Raw genomic sequence first — 17003 nt, 5'->3', positions numbered from 1 at the left:
CAGTGGGAGGGGTATTCAATAAGAAGAGTAAAAAATTATATTCAATGAGAAGAGTGAATACCCCGTCACTGCCAACTCTTAATCCCATCAAGTCAAGTGATTTTCAGATTGTTCATCACAATGGGTAAGGTGGTAATTTTTATTTTATTTTTAAACACATTCCAGCACAGTTCTAAGACTACTTTTTACAACATCAGTTATCTTTTTTTTTTTTTTAAAGTACAATTATGACGTACATACTACGTAGATATTATTGTAGCCGAACTTGTGCTGAATACAAAAAAAAAGTCATATGACTGAAAATACTGCTTAGATTTGTTGAAATTGATATCAGAGTGTGTCAGAAAAAGCCGAAGAAGAAATGGGAGTAAACAAGTACCAGTGCGTGTGTTATTTACTCAAGAAAGCATGCAAAGATGATGCACTACACCACATGCACATCAACCGATATGCTCATATGAAATAGAAGAAATATTTACACTTATTCGAGTTGATCTTCAGCTGGATCGACAAGTTCAAAATGACACCACTCATCAGTGTTGCAGTTCTCAAGATTCAGTGAACTGCTGAAATTGAATTGCTGTCCTGAATCATCCGAAGTGCCCCCTGAGCATCAAATTATCTCCAGACAGGTAGCCTAAATTATAGCTGACACATTTTATCCTGTTTACAGTGGGCGTTCCCACCACAAAAGCGAAACCAAAAGGGTAAAAGTAATTATCATGCTGTTACTGTGTGAGTTGTCTTTTATAAATAAGTGGGTGCTCAGTGCTCTGATTCAGGGGTGACTTGAGTAAGGTGACAAGTTTTGTTTAATCTAATTTAGGTAATTTAAGAAAATATATTATTTGGCAGTGGGCACATAGGAAAGTATAAAGATTGTCTATGTTTATTATGCTGTTATGATAATTTATGAAGCTATTAATCTAAATACATAACCTACTCATTCTAAACCTGCCAAGCTTTGATTGAGGAGGGTTAAATTATGAAAAAATGAACTTTTTCATTATATTCTAGTTGTTTTGAGGTGTGTGTAATCTCTGAAACTGGCCACTTGCTTGGGCTGATTTACCACTGTAATGACTTTGGATGTGTGGAAAATGAAGGACTGGAGACGGGTGCTACAATTCAAGGTGAGCTTTGTTTTTAACGCCCACTTTTCAGTGTTCACTTAAGACACACACACACACACACACACACGTTAGGGGAACTCTACTCTCTCTCTTGTTACTGGCCATCTGAAAGACACACGTTTAATAGACAGCCAGTAATTAACCAAGCCCACTGGGTTGCTCCAGTCACTGTGTGACTCCTCAATCACTCCCATCTCAAGCATAACCTTGATTTCATCCCAAACCACATTTTTCTTGTGCTTGGGGAGCCAATACAGGTGGCTGTGCACCACCACCCTGGGGGAGTCTTGATGTGGTTCTCTAGGAGATCAGTGCAATCAGGAAGGGGTGAGAACACATTGAAGAATTCCTCCTGCAACCTGATAACCTGTGCTCTCTGGGATGGTGAGAGGTGGTCTCCACAGGGGAGCGGAGTCAATTGGGCCACGCTTTTTGGACTTGTCCCCAGTCCCAGCTGTCTGGAACTACTGTTGCCAGAGCTACAGAAGCATCCTCTCTCCACTGTTTTAGGAGATTGAGGTGGTTGATTTGATGTGTCTCCTCTATCTGGATGTCTGACCTCATTAACTTCCCCAATTCCCTTGTGATCTCAAAGGGCCCTTGCCACTTGGTGAGTGATTTTGAGCTTGACGTGGGCAGTAAAATGAGCACTTTATCTCCTGATGCAAATTCCCTTAGCTGTGTCCCTCTGTTGTACAGGCGGGATTGACATTTTTGTGCCTGTAGCAAATTCTCCTGGGTTATGTGGCTCAGTGCATGGAGTTTTGTTCTCAGATCAAGAACGTACTGAATTTCATTTTTGCTTTGAGAAGGTTCCTCCTCCCAATGTTGTTTAATGAAGTCGAGGAAGTAACGAGGCTTGCGCCCATCCAGTAGTTCAAGCAGGGAAAACCTGGTGGAGGCTTGTGGGACCTAGCGTACTGCAAACAGAGGGTTGAGACACTAATACTGGTTCCCCTGTGAACAAACTTACGAATCATAGTTTTTAAGCGTTTTGGTTAAATCATTTGACCAACCTGTCCGTTTGCAGATGATAAACACAATGAATCGATTTAATCCTCAATAATTCATACAACTTGCATAGTGTGCATGACACAAAAGCAGTGCCTTGATCAGTAAGGATTTGTTTCAGAGTTCCGACTCAGGAGATGATGCGAAAGAGTGCCTCTGCAACACTGTGCAGAGATATCGCGGAGAGGCACTGCTTCCGGGTATCACATTGCATAATTCACTCTGGCTAACACAAAGCGATACTTGCATGCAGATCAATGTAATGGCCTAATGAGATCCCTGCCAATTCTTTCGAAGGGGATCTCAATGAATGGGCACAATGGTGCTTTTGGCATGACTGCTGGATTTACCATCTGGCATTGGTGACAAGCCACACATCACCTGCAGACATTGGAGTGAATCCCTGGCCAATAGAAATGAGCCATGAGACAATTTCATGTTTTGTACAGACCAAAGTGCTCAGGCTTAGGTTTATGATGAGCCATATGGAATAAAAGTTCCCTACGGCTCTTTGGGACCAACAACTGTGGTGTCTATTCTTTAGTTTGAATGTCCTGTATCACTCGATATAGCCCGTCCTTAATAATAGAAAAATACGGAAAGGAAAGCACCACGTTTAGGTTGGAGCTTCTGGCTGTCAATCACATTCCCTTGGTCAAACGTGTGCCTCAGAGACTCGTCACAAATTTGTTCCAGTGGGAAATCCTCAGATGGATTCCCCAGAGAAAGAGGGCCCTCCCTACTGTGTGTCATCATGACGCAGAGCTGACATGAATGGCCCTGGGCCTGCCTCCCCAGCTAACATTGCAGCGGGATTTTCCCTTTGATGTACTACTGCAGGACCCACCCACAACTAGCTGTTTTATTAACATTTTAAACCCTGGCCAATCTGTTCCCAGGATAAGTGGATGGGTGAGGCTTGGGCTAACCACTGCCTCCACACTATACTTTTTCTCCGTGGAAATGAATAATGACCGGCATTAGCAGATATTTGTGAGCATCATCTCTGTGCACACACCTCACCTTCACCAATCGTGCATTTCCCAGTGCCCTGCATTGAATCAGGCTTTGATGCATGGAGGTCTGATTACAAACAGAATCCACCAAAGCTTGATGTGTACCCCCTTGAATACTCTCAGAAACTCTGTATGTTCCTGCTTGTTTGGGGGAAGCCTGAACTTTCTCACGATTTTGGGGGCATGGACAGATTCACCAAGAAAGGGAGGAGGTTGATGGCAGCATGGACATGGAAGGAGAAAGGGGTGAGGAGATACCGACACAAGTGAGGACCAACACAAGTGCAGGGAGTGGGTATCGGGAATTGGCCCCGTCTCTGCGGGGCTGGGGTAGGGGAAGGGCGGGGAGAGGGAGAAGGTGAAAGTGTGTGAGGGAGAAGGGAAGAGAAGTTGCAGGAGTGCCTGTTCCCAGAAATGACACAAGGTGGTCCTCTGCCAGACGTATCATCTCCTCCAGTGACTCCACTCAGTGATGCTGGATCCACATTGATTTCTCACTCTGCAGTTGGGTAACGAGCTGCTCCAATGTCACTTGATTGGTCACAACGTTACACTCGTCTGTCAACAGCCACCATTAGTAGGCATCCCCAAGCTGTTGCGCAAACGGCTAGCCACCTTTGCCATATGCCAGCGAGCGGAACCACTGGTGCTGCTCTTCTGGGCGCGGCCAACCCGTTGCAGTATGGCCTGCTTCAGTTTGGTGTACTTCAGCATGCTGGTGGCTGGGAGCGGCCGAGCTGTGAGTGGTGCTTCCCCTCACAGGAGCGGCAATAGGCGAGCCGCCCACTATGAGGTTGGCTATGAGCTCGCCTTTCATGACTTGCTTGAACAGCTTGGGGAAGGCTTTGGGGTTGTCCTGCAGTCCTATTTTGACCAGCTGGACGGGCACCCTAGCCACAAGAACGACTGCTGGAGCACCTGCTTACTGAACCAAGTTCTGGATCACCTGCTGGTCCTCCTTATGGGCTCTGCTCGAGGCCTAGGCATGCTGCTCCTGATCCACGACAGTGCGATGAGTGCTTGGTGCTGGCACTGGAGGTTGTTGGTGAGTGTCTGGAGGAGCTCCCTGACTGGTTCAGTCGTCATGGTGGTGTTCTGTTCCTCACTCCTGAGTTTCAGCACCAGCGTACTGACTTTGGATGTGTGGAAAATGGGGAACTGGAGATGGGCACTACAATTCAAGGTGTTTTTTTTTTTTTTTTTTTTTTTTTTTTTTTTTTAATGCTCACTTTTCAGTGTTCACTTAAGACATGCTGTAGGTGCAATAAGCTTATCAAATCAGTCTCATGTAAAAAGGGATTAGTCTCATAAATTCATTAATCATTAATTCAAGTGTCTAATAGTTTATAGCTAAAATGTTAAAATCAATGGAATAACTTGGTGATGCTGCTATAGTTTGAGTGTTGTAGCTCTAATGTAATATGTTTACTCGAGATCTATAACGTTCATATAACAGCCAAATGGGCGAAGGCAATTAGAATACTTGTTTGGCAGAGGTTGGCACTCAGTGAATGCTGTAGCAATAGACAGGACACAGTTTATTCCAAAGATACCATTTATTGAAATAGCTGACATGAATTAGCAAACTAATACTGATCAGATATAGCAACAATAGCAGTCAAGGAATAATTCAATATAAATGGTGATACAATGTATACAAATAAGAATCAGTAGTGTATATGATAACTAAGGCCCTAATGGTGATCAGAAGTAATAAGCTATTATCCCAGTGTTAGTGTAGGGGCGAGTGGATGTTAAAATGTGATGGGGGAATCAGGTGTGTGTGTGTGTGTGTATGGAATGCGCGAGCCTTGTGCTAGGCCCTGCCTAGAGGGGGATGGTCAACAAGGAGGGCGCGAAAAGGGGAGGCAGGATCTGTAGTTTAAACTAGTGTCGGCTAGGTCTTAAACCCAACTTCTACTCCACCCTTAGCTACTCTTGAGATCCCAATGTGGAGGAGTGTAGTACGACGGAGGGAGTTAAAAAGAGAGAGGGAGAGAGAGAGAACGCATGCACAATCTAACTAAATACAGATAGTAAACAAAGTAAATCAAACAATACGCGGTCTAAGACCAACTTTCATGTGAATCAAAATGCGTACATTTAAACCATAAATGAATTAAAATAAACAAGACTCTTCACATTAACCCTTTGGTGACTGACCCCTTGAAAATGGTTCCTCCAGGAACCATGACGTTTCAGTTGTCAAGACAACGGAAAAACTAAAATACAAATACAAGAGCATTTTGTTTTGTGCACAAGAGCATTGTGACGTATCTTTCTGTTTTTGTATTTTAGTTTTCCCGTTGTCTTGACAACTGAAACGTCATCGTTCCTGGAGGAACCATTTTCAAGGGGTCAGTCACCAAAGGGTTAACTAGTCACAACTAAGGTTAACAATTGCCCAGATGCCAGCCTTACTTGATCACTCTTGCTTGGCGACTGAAAGTGCGCCGTCTGTTATCCGAAGACAGCGTGGAGCGCAGGTCCAGGGAGAAAACAGTTCTGTTCCTTTCACTTTTACAGCTCGTCAGCTGAAGATCTTCAATGTTCCGTCGGTCGTCCGATGATCTGGAAGGAATCATAAAAAGAGAGAGAGGGATGTTGTAGTTTGTCGATATTGCGAAAGGGAAAAGGGATCCAGTCGCCTTTTCTCTTTAAAATGCTGCATGAGCTGTGAAGATCAAGTACATTGAACTTTGGCTAAAGGTCCGGTATCAATAGCTCGTTCTTTGTCCTTTGTTCTCCTGTAGCACAGATGCAACGACGTCTCTCTTTCACGCATGGAAACCCACCGCCAGAGAGAAATTTCGATTCCGCCTCCGGTTTAAAGCACAGTTGTGATGTCACTGTATTTAGTATCTGGTATCCTCTGTGTGCGATACCATTACAGGGAGTCAGAAGAATGGGTGGAGATAGAACATGGCATCGAGTACAGGGATTGGTGTGTTCAATGCTGTGTAGTGAAAGGAAGAAGATGGTTCATAAATAATGACTATGGCTACGGGATGGCAATCCATCCCTACAATGCACACAGACACCACACACGTTGGAGGAACTCTGCTCCCTCTCTCTTGTTACTGGCCATCTGAAAGGCACACCAAGAGACGTGTTTAATAGACAGCCAGTAATTGGACACGGGTGTAACTCATGACATGTTACCTGCTGGTTCAATCTGACTCCTTGACATTCGCAGCTGATGCTTGACCACACACCCTTGCTGCCACAACCACATAATGGGTCAGGCTTTAAATTCATCACATCAGGTTGAGCTGCCTTTTTTTTTTCTTCTTGTGCCATGATGGGCCTCATATTGGCATGCAGTACATTAACCATTGCACTTATACCTGCTGCTAACAGCTCTTGAATTTGGCACATGTTCACTCATCTACTTTGTAGTCCAATGCAGTAAGGATGCTCATTCTCAAGTCTCCATGGGGCTTCGCCAAGTTTGTGAGTTTGTGCGCTGTCATCCTATTGTGTCTTCTGACTATCACTGACTGACCATAGTATTGCCTGTGGCTGAGGTAAGAAAAGAAATGCGTATGTGTACACATTGTCATTATAGCTGGGGGATATCAGAAGCTGGTTACAAGTCTGCTGTAGCTGCTAGTTGCTAAAATTACTATTTAGTCAATTTTTTTTTATTAATCCAGCCACCGTGGGTGCATAAGCGTACTCTTGGTGCCGGTCCCAAGCCCGGATAAATTGGGGAGGGTTGCATCAGGAAGGGCATCTGGCGTAAAACTGTGCCAAATCTAACATGCGGATTGAAAAGAGAAATACCATACTGGATCGGTTGGGGCCCGGGTTAACAACGGCCACCTCTGGCACTGTTGGTCAACAGGATGCCGATGGAAAGTATGCTACTGTTGCGCCAAAACGGAGAAGGAAAAAGAGAGGGGGGAGGCATGTTAGGAGAGAGCATGAAAGCTGGAAGGGGAAGGAGCTTAGAATTGAGGGTAGGAACACTGAATGTGTGAACAATGACTGGTAGAGTGAGCGAGTTAGCAGGTATGATGGAAAGAAGGAAGTTGTACATTTTGTGTGTGCAAGAGACAAGGTGGAAAGGAAGCAAGGCCAAGAACATTGGAGGTGGATGCAAGTTGTTTTATTATGCAGTCGATGGAAAGAGAAATGGTGTTGGTATTGTTTTGAGGGGAGAGTTGGTCAACAGTGTGATTGATGTGAAGAGGGTGTCAGATAGTGATGGGCATGAAGTTGGAGATTCAAGGAGTGGTAATGAATGTTGTGTGTGCGTATGTGAGAAATGAAGAGGTTTTCTGGGAAAAGATGAAGTGGTAGAAAGTATACCAAGGGAGGAGCGTGTGCTGATTAGGAGCAGATTTCAACTCGCATGTTGGCAAGGGAAATGGAGGAGATGAGGATGTGATGGGCAGATATGGAATAAGAGAGAGAAATGTGGAAGGCCAAATGGTGGTTGATTTTTCAAAGAGGATGAATTTGGCAAGTGTCAATACATACTTTGAGAAGAAAGAGCAGCACAGGGTGATGTTTAGGAGTGGAGGAAGATCTACACAGGTGGACTACATACTCTGCAGAAGGGATAACCTGAAGAAGATGGGAGACTGTAAAGTGATGGCAGGGGAGAGTGTAGCTAGACAACATCAAGTAGTCGTGTGCAGGATGAGCTTGAAAGAGGAAGCGTGAAATAGTGGAGCCGAAGATTAAGTGGTGGAAACTAAGAGACTGAACATCAGAAGGAGTTTAGGGAAGAAATGAGACGAGCATTGAGTGGTAATGGAAGTCTTCCAGAAGATTGGGATACTACTGCTATGGACCCTTTTCACGTGATGTCACGACAAACGCGGCCGCCATTTTGGACGTGTACTACCAGTAGTTTACCACAGCCAACATTGAGGAACGGCAGCAAAGAAAGTTTTTACTTTCAGCAAGACTTCCATCATGCCACTATATTGTTGTGCACCTGGATGTAGTAACCATCAACAAACAAGGCAAGGGTTATCATTTTATCGGATCCCGGTAGATGCTGACCGACGGAGAAGATGGATAGCGGCATACCAACGCTTGTGTAGTGACCACTTTGTTGGAGGTAAGACGAATAAAATTAGCCAGAAAAGGCATTACATTGCTGTTAACATTCTGTGGCGGCGAGTGTGTAACCAAATAGGCTAAAATAACCCATTGTAACCTCTTTGTTCTTCTGTAGTAGCTATTGTTGACTAGCTAATGTCAACAAGTAGCTGGTATGTTACTGTAGCAATGTTTACGTTCAGTCATTTGGATGACTGTTAAAACCTTTCAGTCTCAAGTTTTTCCTTTACTGTATTTACTAGTTTACTGTAATTATGGTCCGGCAGCTATTTACACCGGATCCAGTATAAATAGCTACCGGAGCCAACGTCCGAGGTTCTGGAGCGCGCTCCGGCTTGCTCTCCCTCAAATTAAGCAGCGCGCACCGGCTTGCTCCCGGAATGCTCCGGCCGAGGTTCCCCTCAAATTAAGCAGCGCGCCGGCTTGCTCCCGGAGTGCTCCGGCTTGCTCTCCCTCAAATTAAGCAGCGCGCGCCGGCTTGCTCCCGGAGTGCTCCGGCCGAGGTTCCGGAGCACACTCCGGCCGAAGTTCCCCTCAAATTAAGCAGCGCGCTCCGTGACCTCGGCTGGAGCACTCCTGGAGCAAGCCGGCACGCGCTGCTTAATTTGAGGGGAACCTCGGCCAAAGCACTCCGGGAGCAAGCCGGCGCGCGCTGCTTAATTTGAGGGGAACCTCGGCCGGAGCACTCCGGGAGCAAGCCGGAGCGCGCTCCGGAACCTCGGACGTTGGCGTGTATGTGTATGGCGATGGGTTTTTAATGACATAGGTATACAGATCACGTGGTCCGAAGTCAGGTAAAGACGAGGGCTTGGTGTACTTCCGTACGTCAGTGAACAATCCTGGTGGAAGCAGGTAAACGTCGTTCTCTAAGCCTGCTAACCTCAATTTTTGCAAATACCTCTCCGTCTGCTCGCCCTGTAAATGCCCTACATCGCTGGATAGTGAAGGTATGTTCTGCATCTCGCTCCTTTTTCTTGTATGTTCTCCGTTTGTCGCCTTCCTCACATTCAAACTGATTCGAGCCGAAGTCCGCTACATGTCCAAAATGGTGGTCGTGTTTACGAAGGTCACGTGACTGAAAAGGGTCTATACTAGTGAGAGACAGCAAGGAAGGTGCTAGGGTGGTCATAGGGAAGGAGGAAGGAAGACAAGGAGATATGATGGTGGAACAAAGAAGTGCAGGAAATTATAAAGGAGAAGAGGCTAGCAAAGAAGAATTGGGACAATCAGAGAGATGAGGAAAGCAGGCGGTTATACAGAGACGAGACAGAAGGCAAAACGAGCAGTAGCAAAGGTGAGAGCAGATGCATACCAGGAGTTGTACGAAAGACTGGAGACCAAAGAAGGAGAGAAAGACCTGTACAGACTAGCTAGGCAGAGAAACAGGAATGTGAGGGATGCACCAATAAGAGTGATGAAAGATGTAAATGGAAAAGTGTATTAAGAAGGTGGAAAGAGTACTTTTGAGGATTTATTAAATGAGGAGAATCCAAGAGAGAAAAGGTCAGATTGGTTGGAGACAGCAAATCAGGAACTAGAGTTGGTTAGTAAGGATGAGGTGAGGGCAGCCATGAAAAGAATGAAGACTGGGAAAGCAGTTGGACCAGATGGTATCCCGAGTGAGGCTTGGAGATGTTTGGATGAGACGGCTGTGGAGTTCCTAACTTTTGTTTGTTTGTTTAATAAGATCCTAGAGAATGAGAAAATGCCAATTGAATGGAGAGTGTGCTAATCCCAATATACAAGAATAAGGGAGATGTACAGAGCTGCAGTAATTACAGAGGGATAAAATTGATGAGCCACACCATGAAGTTATGGGAAAGGGTATTGGAGGAGAGATTGAGAAGAGGTAGCAATCTGTGAACAGCAGTATGGGTTTATGCCAAGGAAGAGCATGTCGGATGCAATTTTTGCTTTAAGAATGTTAATGGAGAAGTACAGGGAAGGCCAGAGAAAGCTACATTGTAGACATGGCATACGAGACTGCCGAGAGATGAGTTATGGTATTGTATGAGAAAGTGTGGGGTGAATGAGAAGTATATTAGAGTGGTGCAAGACATGTGAAACAGCAATGAGGTGTGCAGTTGGAATGACTGACTGGTTCAAGGTGAAGGTGGGACTTCATAAAGGAAGTCGAAGGGATCATGTTTCTATGCACTTTGAGATGAGATCCCTTCGACTGGTGCGGGAGTATGAGAGGACTTCCAGAAAACTGGCAGACATCTTAGCCAGAGAGGATCGTTCATTTTTGTCAACCTGGAACGACCATCATTGAACAGAGGTGAGTGTCTATGACCTCTTTTATCAGCCACCTACAATGCAGCCATCAGCATTCTGATTCGGATTCTATGATGATCCATGAGAGGATAAGTACTGGATACTCCCTATTGGTCAGACAGAACTGAGGAAGCCTTTAGGATGAGAGGCAAAATGTTTTCAAGAATCTTCAAGCAAGTCCAATTGCTCTCTTCAACCAACCACAGAAAACAGAACAGAGACAAACAAGAGCAAAAAAAGATAAAGCCACGCAAGAGAACCTCAAATCAGCAATAACAGACCACTGCAGAAGGGAAAATCATATAATGGACTGGGACAATGCTCAAATCATACAACAAGAGAACAACGGATACCACTGTTGGATTAAGGAGTCAATAGAAATTAGAAAGCGTAGCCCAAGAAGAATAAACAGGGATGAGGGGGCATACATGCTCTCCCACACCTGGAGCGCCATCCTGAGGGGGCAACACTGACAGTGGGAGGTGTGACCGACCTGTCAATGTTAACAGGGAGGCCACACCTCCGTAACATCAGCTGATTATAAAAGCAAGTCACACACCAACATCCAGGTGACCCTCTGATGAAGACGGAAGTACACCGTCAAAACATGTCAGGTAAAGGAAAAAACTTTTACATGTCTGTAACAAAAGAAAACTAATGACTTGACAAATTTCGTATTGATTATAAAATACTACTATTGACCTTTAAAACACTGAATGGTCTCTCACCACAGTACAGTGCCTTGCAAAAGTATTCATACCCCTTGAACTTTTCACATTTTTCCACCTTACAACCACGAACTTAAAAGTTTTTTTATTGAGATTTTATGTGATGGACCAACACAGAGTAGCACATAATTGTGAAGTGAAATGAAAATGATAAATGGTCTTCAAAATTTTAAACAAATAAAAATCTGAAAAATGTGATGTGCATTATTATTCAGCCCCCCTGTGTCAATACTTTGTAGAGCCACCTTTTGCTGCAATTACAGCTGCAAGTCTTTTGTGGTATGTCTCTAGCAGCTTTGCACATCTAGACAGTGAAATTTTGCCTATTCTTCTTTGCAAAATAGCTCAAGCTCAGCCAGATTGGATGGAGAGTGTCTGTGAACAGTAATTTTCAAGTCTTGCCACAGATGCTCAATGGGATTTAGGTCTGGACTTTGACTGGGCCATTCTACCACATGAATATTCTTTGATCTAAACCATTCCATTGTAGCTCTGGCTGTATGTTTAGGGTTATTGTCTTGCTGGAAGGTGAATCTCCTTCCCAGTCTCAAGTCTCTTGCAGCCTCCAATAGGTTTTCTTCCAGGATTGCCCTGTATTTAGCTCCATCCATCTTCCCATCAATTCTGACCAGCTTCCCTGTCCCTGCTGAAGAAAAGCATCCCCATAGCATGATGCTGCCATCACCATGTTTCACAGTGGGGATGGTGTGTGCAGGGTGATGAGCAGTGTTAGTTTTCTGCCACACATAGTGCTTTGCATTTAGGCCAAAAAGTTCAACTTTGGTCTCAAGCACCTTCTTCCACATGTTTGCTGTGTCCCCTACATGGCTTCTGGCAAACTGCAAACGGGACTTCTTGTGCCTGTCTTTCAACAATGGCTTTCTTCTTGCCACTCTTCCAAAAAGGCCAGATTTGTGGAGTGTACGACTTAGTTGTCCTATGCACAGATTCTCCCACCTGAGCTATGGATTTCTGCAGCTCCTCCAGAGTGATCATGGGCCTCTTGGCTGCTTCTCTGACCAGTGCTCTCCTTGCTCGCTCTGTCAGTTTACAGTGGTGCTTGAAGGTTTGTGAACCCTTTAGAATTTTCTACATTTCTGCATAAATATGACCTAAAACATCATCAGATTTTCACACAAATCTTAAAAATAGAAAAAGAGAACCCAGTTAAACAAATGAGACAAAAATATTATACTTGGTCATTTATTTATTGAGGAAAATGATCCAATATTATGTATCTGTGAGTGGCAAAAGTATGTGAGGATTAGCAGTTAATTTGAAGGTGAAATTAGAGTCAGCTGTTTTCAATCAGTGGGATGACAATCAAGTGTGAATGGGCACCCTGTTTTATTTAAAGAACAGGGATCTATCAAAATCTGATCTTCACAACACATGTTTGTGGAAGTGTATCATGGCACAAACAAAGGAGATTTCTGAGGACCTCAGAAAAAGCGTTGTTGATGCTCATCAGGCTGGAAAAGGTTACAAAACCATCTCTAAAGAGTTTGGACTCCACCAATCCACAGTCAGACAGACTGTGTACAAATGGAGGAAATTCAAGACCATTGTTACCCTCCATAGGAGTGGTTGACCAACAAAGATCACTCCAAGAGCAAGGCGTGTAATAGTCGACAAGGTCACAAATGACCCCAGGGTAACTTCTAAGTAACTGAAGGCCTGTCTCACACTGGCTAATGTGAATGTTCATGAGTCCACCATCCAGAGAACACTGAACAACAATGGTTTGCATGGCAGGGTTGCAAGGAGAAAGAGACTGCTGTCCAAAAAGAACGTTGCTGCCTGTCTGCAGTTTGCTAAAGATCACATGGACAAGCCAGAAGGCTATTGGAAAAATGTTTTGTGGATGGATGAGACCAAAATACTGTAGAACATTTTGGTTTAAATGAGAAGCATTATGTTTGGAGAAAGGAAAACACTGCATTCCAGCATATGAACCTTATCCCATCTGTGAAACATGGTGGTGGTAGTATCATGGTTTGGGCCTGTTTTGCTGCATCTGGGCCAGAACGTCATGCCATCACTGATGGAACAATGAATTCTGAATTATACCAGCGAATTCTAAAGGAAAATGTCAGGACATCTGTCCATGAACTGAATCTCAAGAGAAGGTGGGTCATGCAGCAAGACAACGACCCTAAGCACACAAGTCATTCTACCAAAGAATGGTTAAAGAAGAATAAAGTTAATGTTTTGGAATGGCCAAGTCAAAGTCCTGACCTTAATCAAAATGTTGTGGAAGGACCTGAAGCAAGCAGTTCATGTGAGGAAACCCACCAACATCCCAGAGTTGAAGCTGTTCTGTATGGAGGAATGAGCTGAAATTCCTCCAAGCCGGTGTGCAGGACTGATCAACAGTTACCAGAAATGTTTAGTTGCAGTTATTGCTGCACAAGGGGGTCACACCAGATACTGAAAGCAAAGGTTCACATACTTTTGCCACTCACAGATATGCAATGTTGGATCATTTTCCTCAATAAATAAATGACCAAGTATAATATTTTTGTCTCATTTGTTTAACTGGGTTCTCTTTATCTACTTTTAGGACTTGTGTGAAAATCTGATGATGTTTTACGTCATATTTATGCAGAACTCTAAAGAATTTTAAAGGGTTCACAAACTTTCGAGCACCACTGTAGGTGGACAGCCATGTCTTGGTAGGTTTGCAGTTGTGTCATGCTTTTTCCATTTTTGAATGATGGATTAAACAGTGCTTCTTGAGATGTTCAGAGCTTGGGATATTTTTTTTTATAACCTAACCCTGCTTTAAACTTCTCCAGAACTTTATCCCTGACCTGTCTGGTGAGTTCTTTGGTCTTCATGATGCTGTTTGTTCTTCAGTGTTCTCTAACAAACCACTGAGGCCTTCACAGAACAAGTGTATTTATGCTGAGAGTAAATTTACACACAGTAGGACTCCTATTAACTAATTAGATGACTTCTGAAGGCAATTGATTGCACTGGATTGTATTTCGAGGCACCAGAGTACAGGGGGCTGAATACTAATGCACACCACTTTTATTTTTATTTTTTTTTTATTTGTTTAAAATTTTGAAGACCATTTATCATTTTTGTTTCACTTCACAATTATGTGCTGCTCTGTGTTGGTCTATCACATAAAATCTCAATAAAAAACTTTTAAGTTTGTGGTTGTAAGGTGGAAAAATGTGAAAAAGTTCAAGGGGTATGAATACTTTTTCAAGGCACTGTACCGGAGTGAACTTCTGGTCCTCTATGACCCACCATGCCTACTTGGATCAAAAGGTGCAGGCTATCTGCTCGTACCTCGTATAGTGAAGGCTACATCAGGGGGCAGCGCCTTTTCTTACAAAGCCCCACAGTTATGGAACAGCCTTCCAAGTACTGTTCGGGAATCAGACACCATCTCAGCGTTTATGTCTAGGCTGAAAACATATCTGTTTAGTCAAGCTTTTTGTTAATGGTGTTTGAGGTAAAGGTGTAGATCTGAAGGGTCCTCAGACATAGTGTTTTGGTAAACTGGGTTGTATGGATGCTGTCAGTCCCCCACTCGCTTGCTCACTCGAGTTTTTTGACGGTGTAGTGGCTGGCTGCTTTATGTCCCGGGGCTCCCTCATGCCTGTGTTACCTTCTGGCTCTCCCCTTTTAGTTATGCTGTCATAGTTAGTTGCCAGAGTCCCTGCTTGTACTCAGCGCAATATGTATCGTACCAGTCAAAATTTTGGAAACGCCTTCAAATTCGATGTTTTTATTTTTTTAATTTTTTTTCCCTACATTGTACAACCCCAATTCCAAAAAAGTTGGGACAAGGTACAAATTCTAAATAAAAATGGAATGCAATAATTTACAAATCTCAAACTGATATTGTATTCACAATAGAACATTGACAACATATCAAATGTCGAAATTGAGACATTTTGAAATGTCATGCCAAATATTGGCTCATTTGAAATTTCATGACAGCAACACATCTCAAAAAAGTTGGGACAGGGGCAGTAAGAGGCTGGAAAAGTTAAAGGTACAAAAAAGGAACAGCTGGAGGACCAAATTGCAACTCATTAGGTCAATTGGCAATAGGTCATTAACATGACTGGGTATAAAAAGAGCATCTTGGAGTGGCAGCGGCTCTCAGAAGTAAAGATGGGAAGAGGATCACCAATCCCCCTAATTCTGTGCCGACAAATAGTGGAGCAATATCAGAAAGGAGTTTGACAGTGTAAAATTGCAAAGAGTTTGAACATATCATCATCTACAGTGCATAATATCAAAAGATTCAGAGAATCTGGAAGAATTTCTGTGCGTAAGGGTCAAGGCCGGAAAACCATACTGGGTGCCCGTGATCTTCAGGCCCTTAGACGGCACTGCATCACATACAAGCATGCTTCTGTATTGGAAATCACAAAATGGGCTCAGGAATATTTCCAGAGAACATCATCTGTGAACACAATTCACCATGCCATCTGCCGTTGCCAGCTAAAACTCTGTAGTTCAAAGAAGAAGCTGCATCTAAACATGATGCAGAAGCGCAGACATCTTCTCTGGGCCAAGGCTCATTTGAAATGGACTGTGGCAAAGTGGAAAACTGTTCTGTGGTCAGACGAATCAAAATTTGAAGTTCTTTATGGAAATCAGGGACGCCGTGTCATTCGGACTAAAGAGGATAAGGACGACCCAAGTTCTTATCAGCACTCAGTTCAGAAGCCTGCATCTCTGATGGTATGGGGTTGCATTAGTGCATGTGGCATGGGCAGCTTACACATCTGGAAAGACCCCATCAATGCTGAAAGGTATATCCAGGTTCTAGAGCAACATATGCTCCCATCCAGACGACGTCTCTTTCAGGGAAGACCTTGCATTTTCCAACATGGCAATGGCAAACCATATACTGCATCAATTACAGCTTCATGGCTGCGTAGAAGAAGGGTCTGGGTACTGAACTGGCCAGCCTGCACTCCAGATCTTTCACCCATAGAAAACATGTGGCGCATCATAAAATGGAAGATATGACAAAGACCTAAGACAGTTGAGCAACTAGAATCCTACATTAGACAAGAATGGGTTAACATTCCTATCCCTAAACTTGAGCAACTTGTCTCCTCAGTCCCCAGACGTTTACAGACTGTTGTAAAGAGAAAAGGGGATGTCATGTGGTAAACATGGCCTTGTCCCAACTTTTTTGAGATGTGATGTCATGAAATTTAAGATCACCTAATTTTTCTCTTTAAATGATACATTTTCTCAGTTTAAACATTTGACATGTCATCTATGTTCTATTCTGAATAAAATATGGAATTTTGAAACTTCCACATCATTGCATTCCATTTTTATTTACAATTTGTACTTTGTCCCAACTTTTTTGGAATCGGGGTTGTAGAACAATACTGAACTCATAAAAACTATGAAATAACATATGGAATTATATGATAAACAAAAAAGTATTTAAAAAAGCATGTTTCATCTTTTAGATTCTTCAAAGTCGTCACTATTTACCTTGATAACAGCTTTGCACACTATTGGCATTATCTGAATCAGCTTCATGAGGTAGTCACCTGGAATGCTTCTCAATTAACAGGTGTGTCTTGTCAAAAATGCATTTGACACCATCAACCAGTAAAGAGTAAATAATAAATATACAGTAAATAGCCCTGTTCGACAACTGTAGTAATCCATATTATGTCAAGAACCACTCAACTAAGTAAAGAGAAATAAGTCAGTCATTACTTTAAGACACGAAGTGTCTTTTAGTTAATTAAAATAAAGAAAAA

General features: G+C 43.3%; 1 protein-coding gene across 2 annotated transcripts in view; it reads left to right on the top strand.

Annotated features, from left to right (window-relative positions):
- Nucleotides 1–17003, top strand: part of stx16 (syntaxin 16) — a 70253-nt gene that overhangs the window by 32381 nt on the left and 20869 nt on the right. The gene's annotated exons all lie outside the window — the stretch shown is intronic.

Source organism: Neoarius graeffei, chromosome 4, assembly GCF_027579695.1.
Source record: "Neoarius graeffei isolate fNeoGra1 chromosome 4, fNeoGra1.pri, whole genome shotgun sequence".
Taxonomy (NCBI): domain Eukaryota; kingdom Metazoa; phylum Chordata; class Actinopteri; order Siluriformes; family Ariidae; genus Neoarius; species Neoarius graeffei.
The sequence above is the reverse complement of the archived record's forward strand: the minus strand, read 5'-3'. Positions and strand labels throughout refer to the sequence as shown.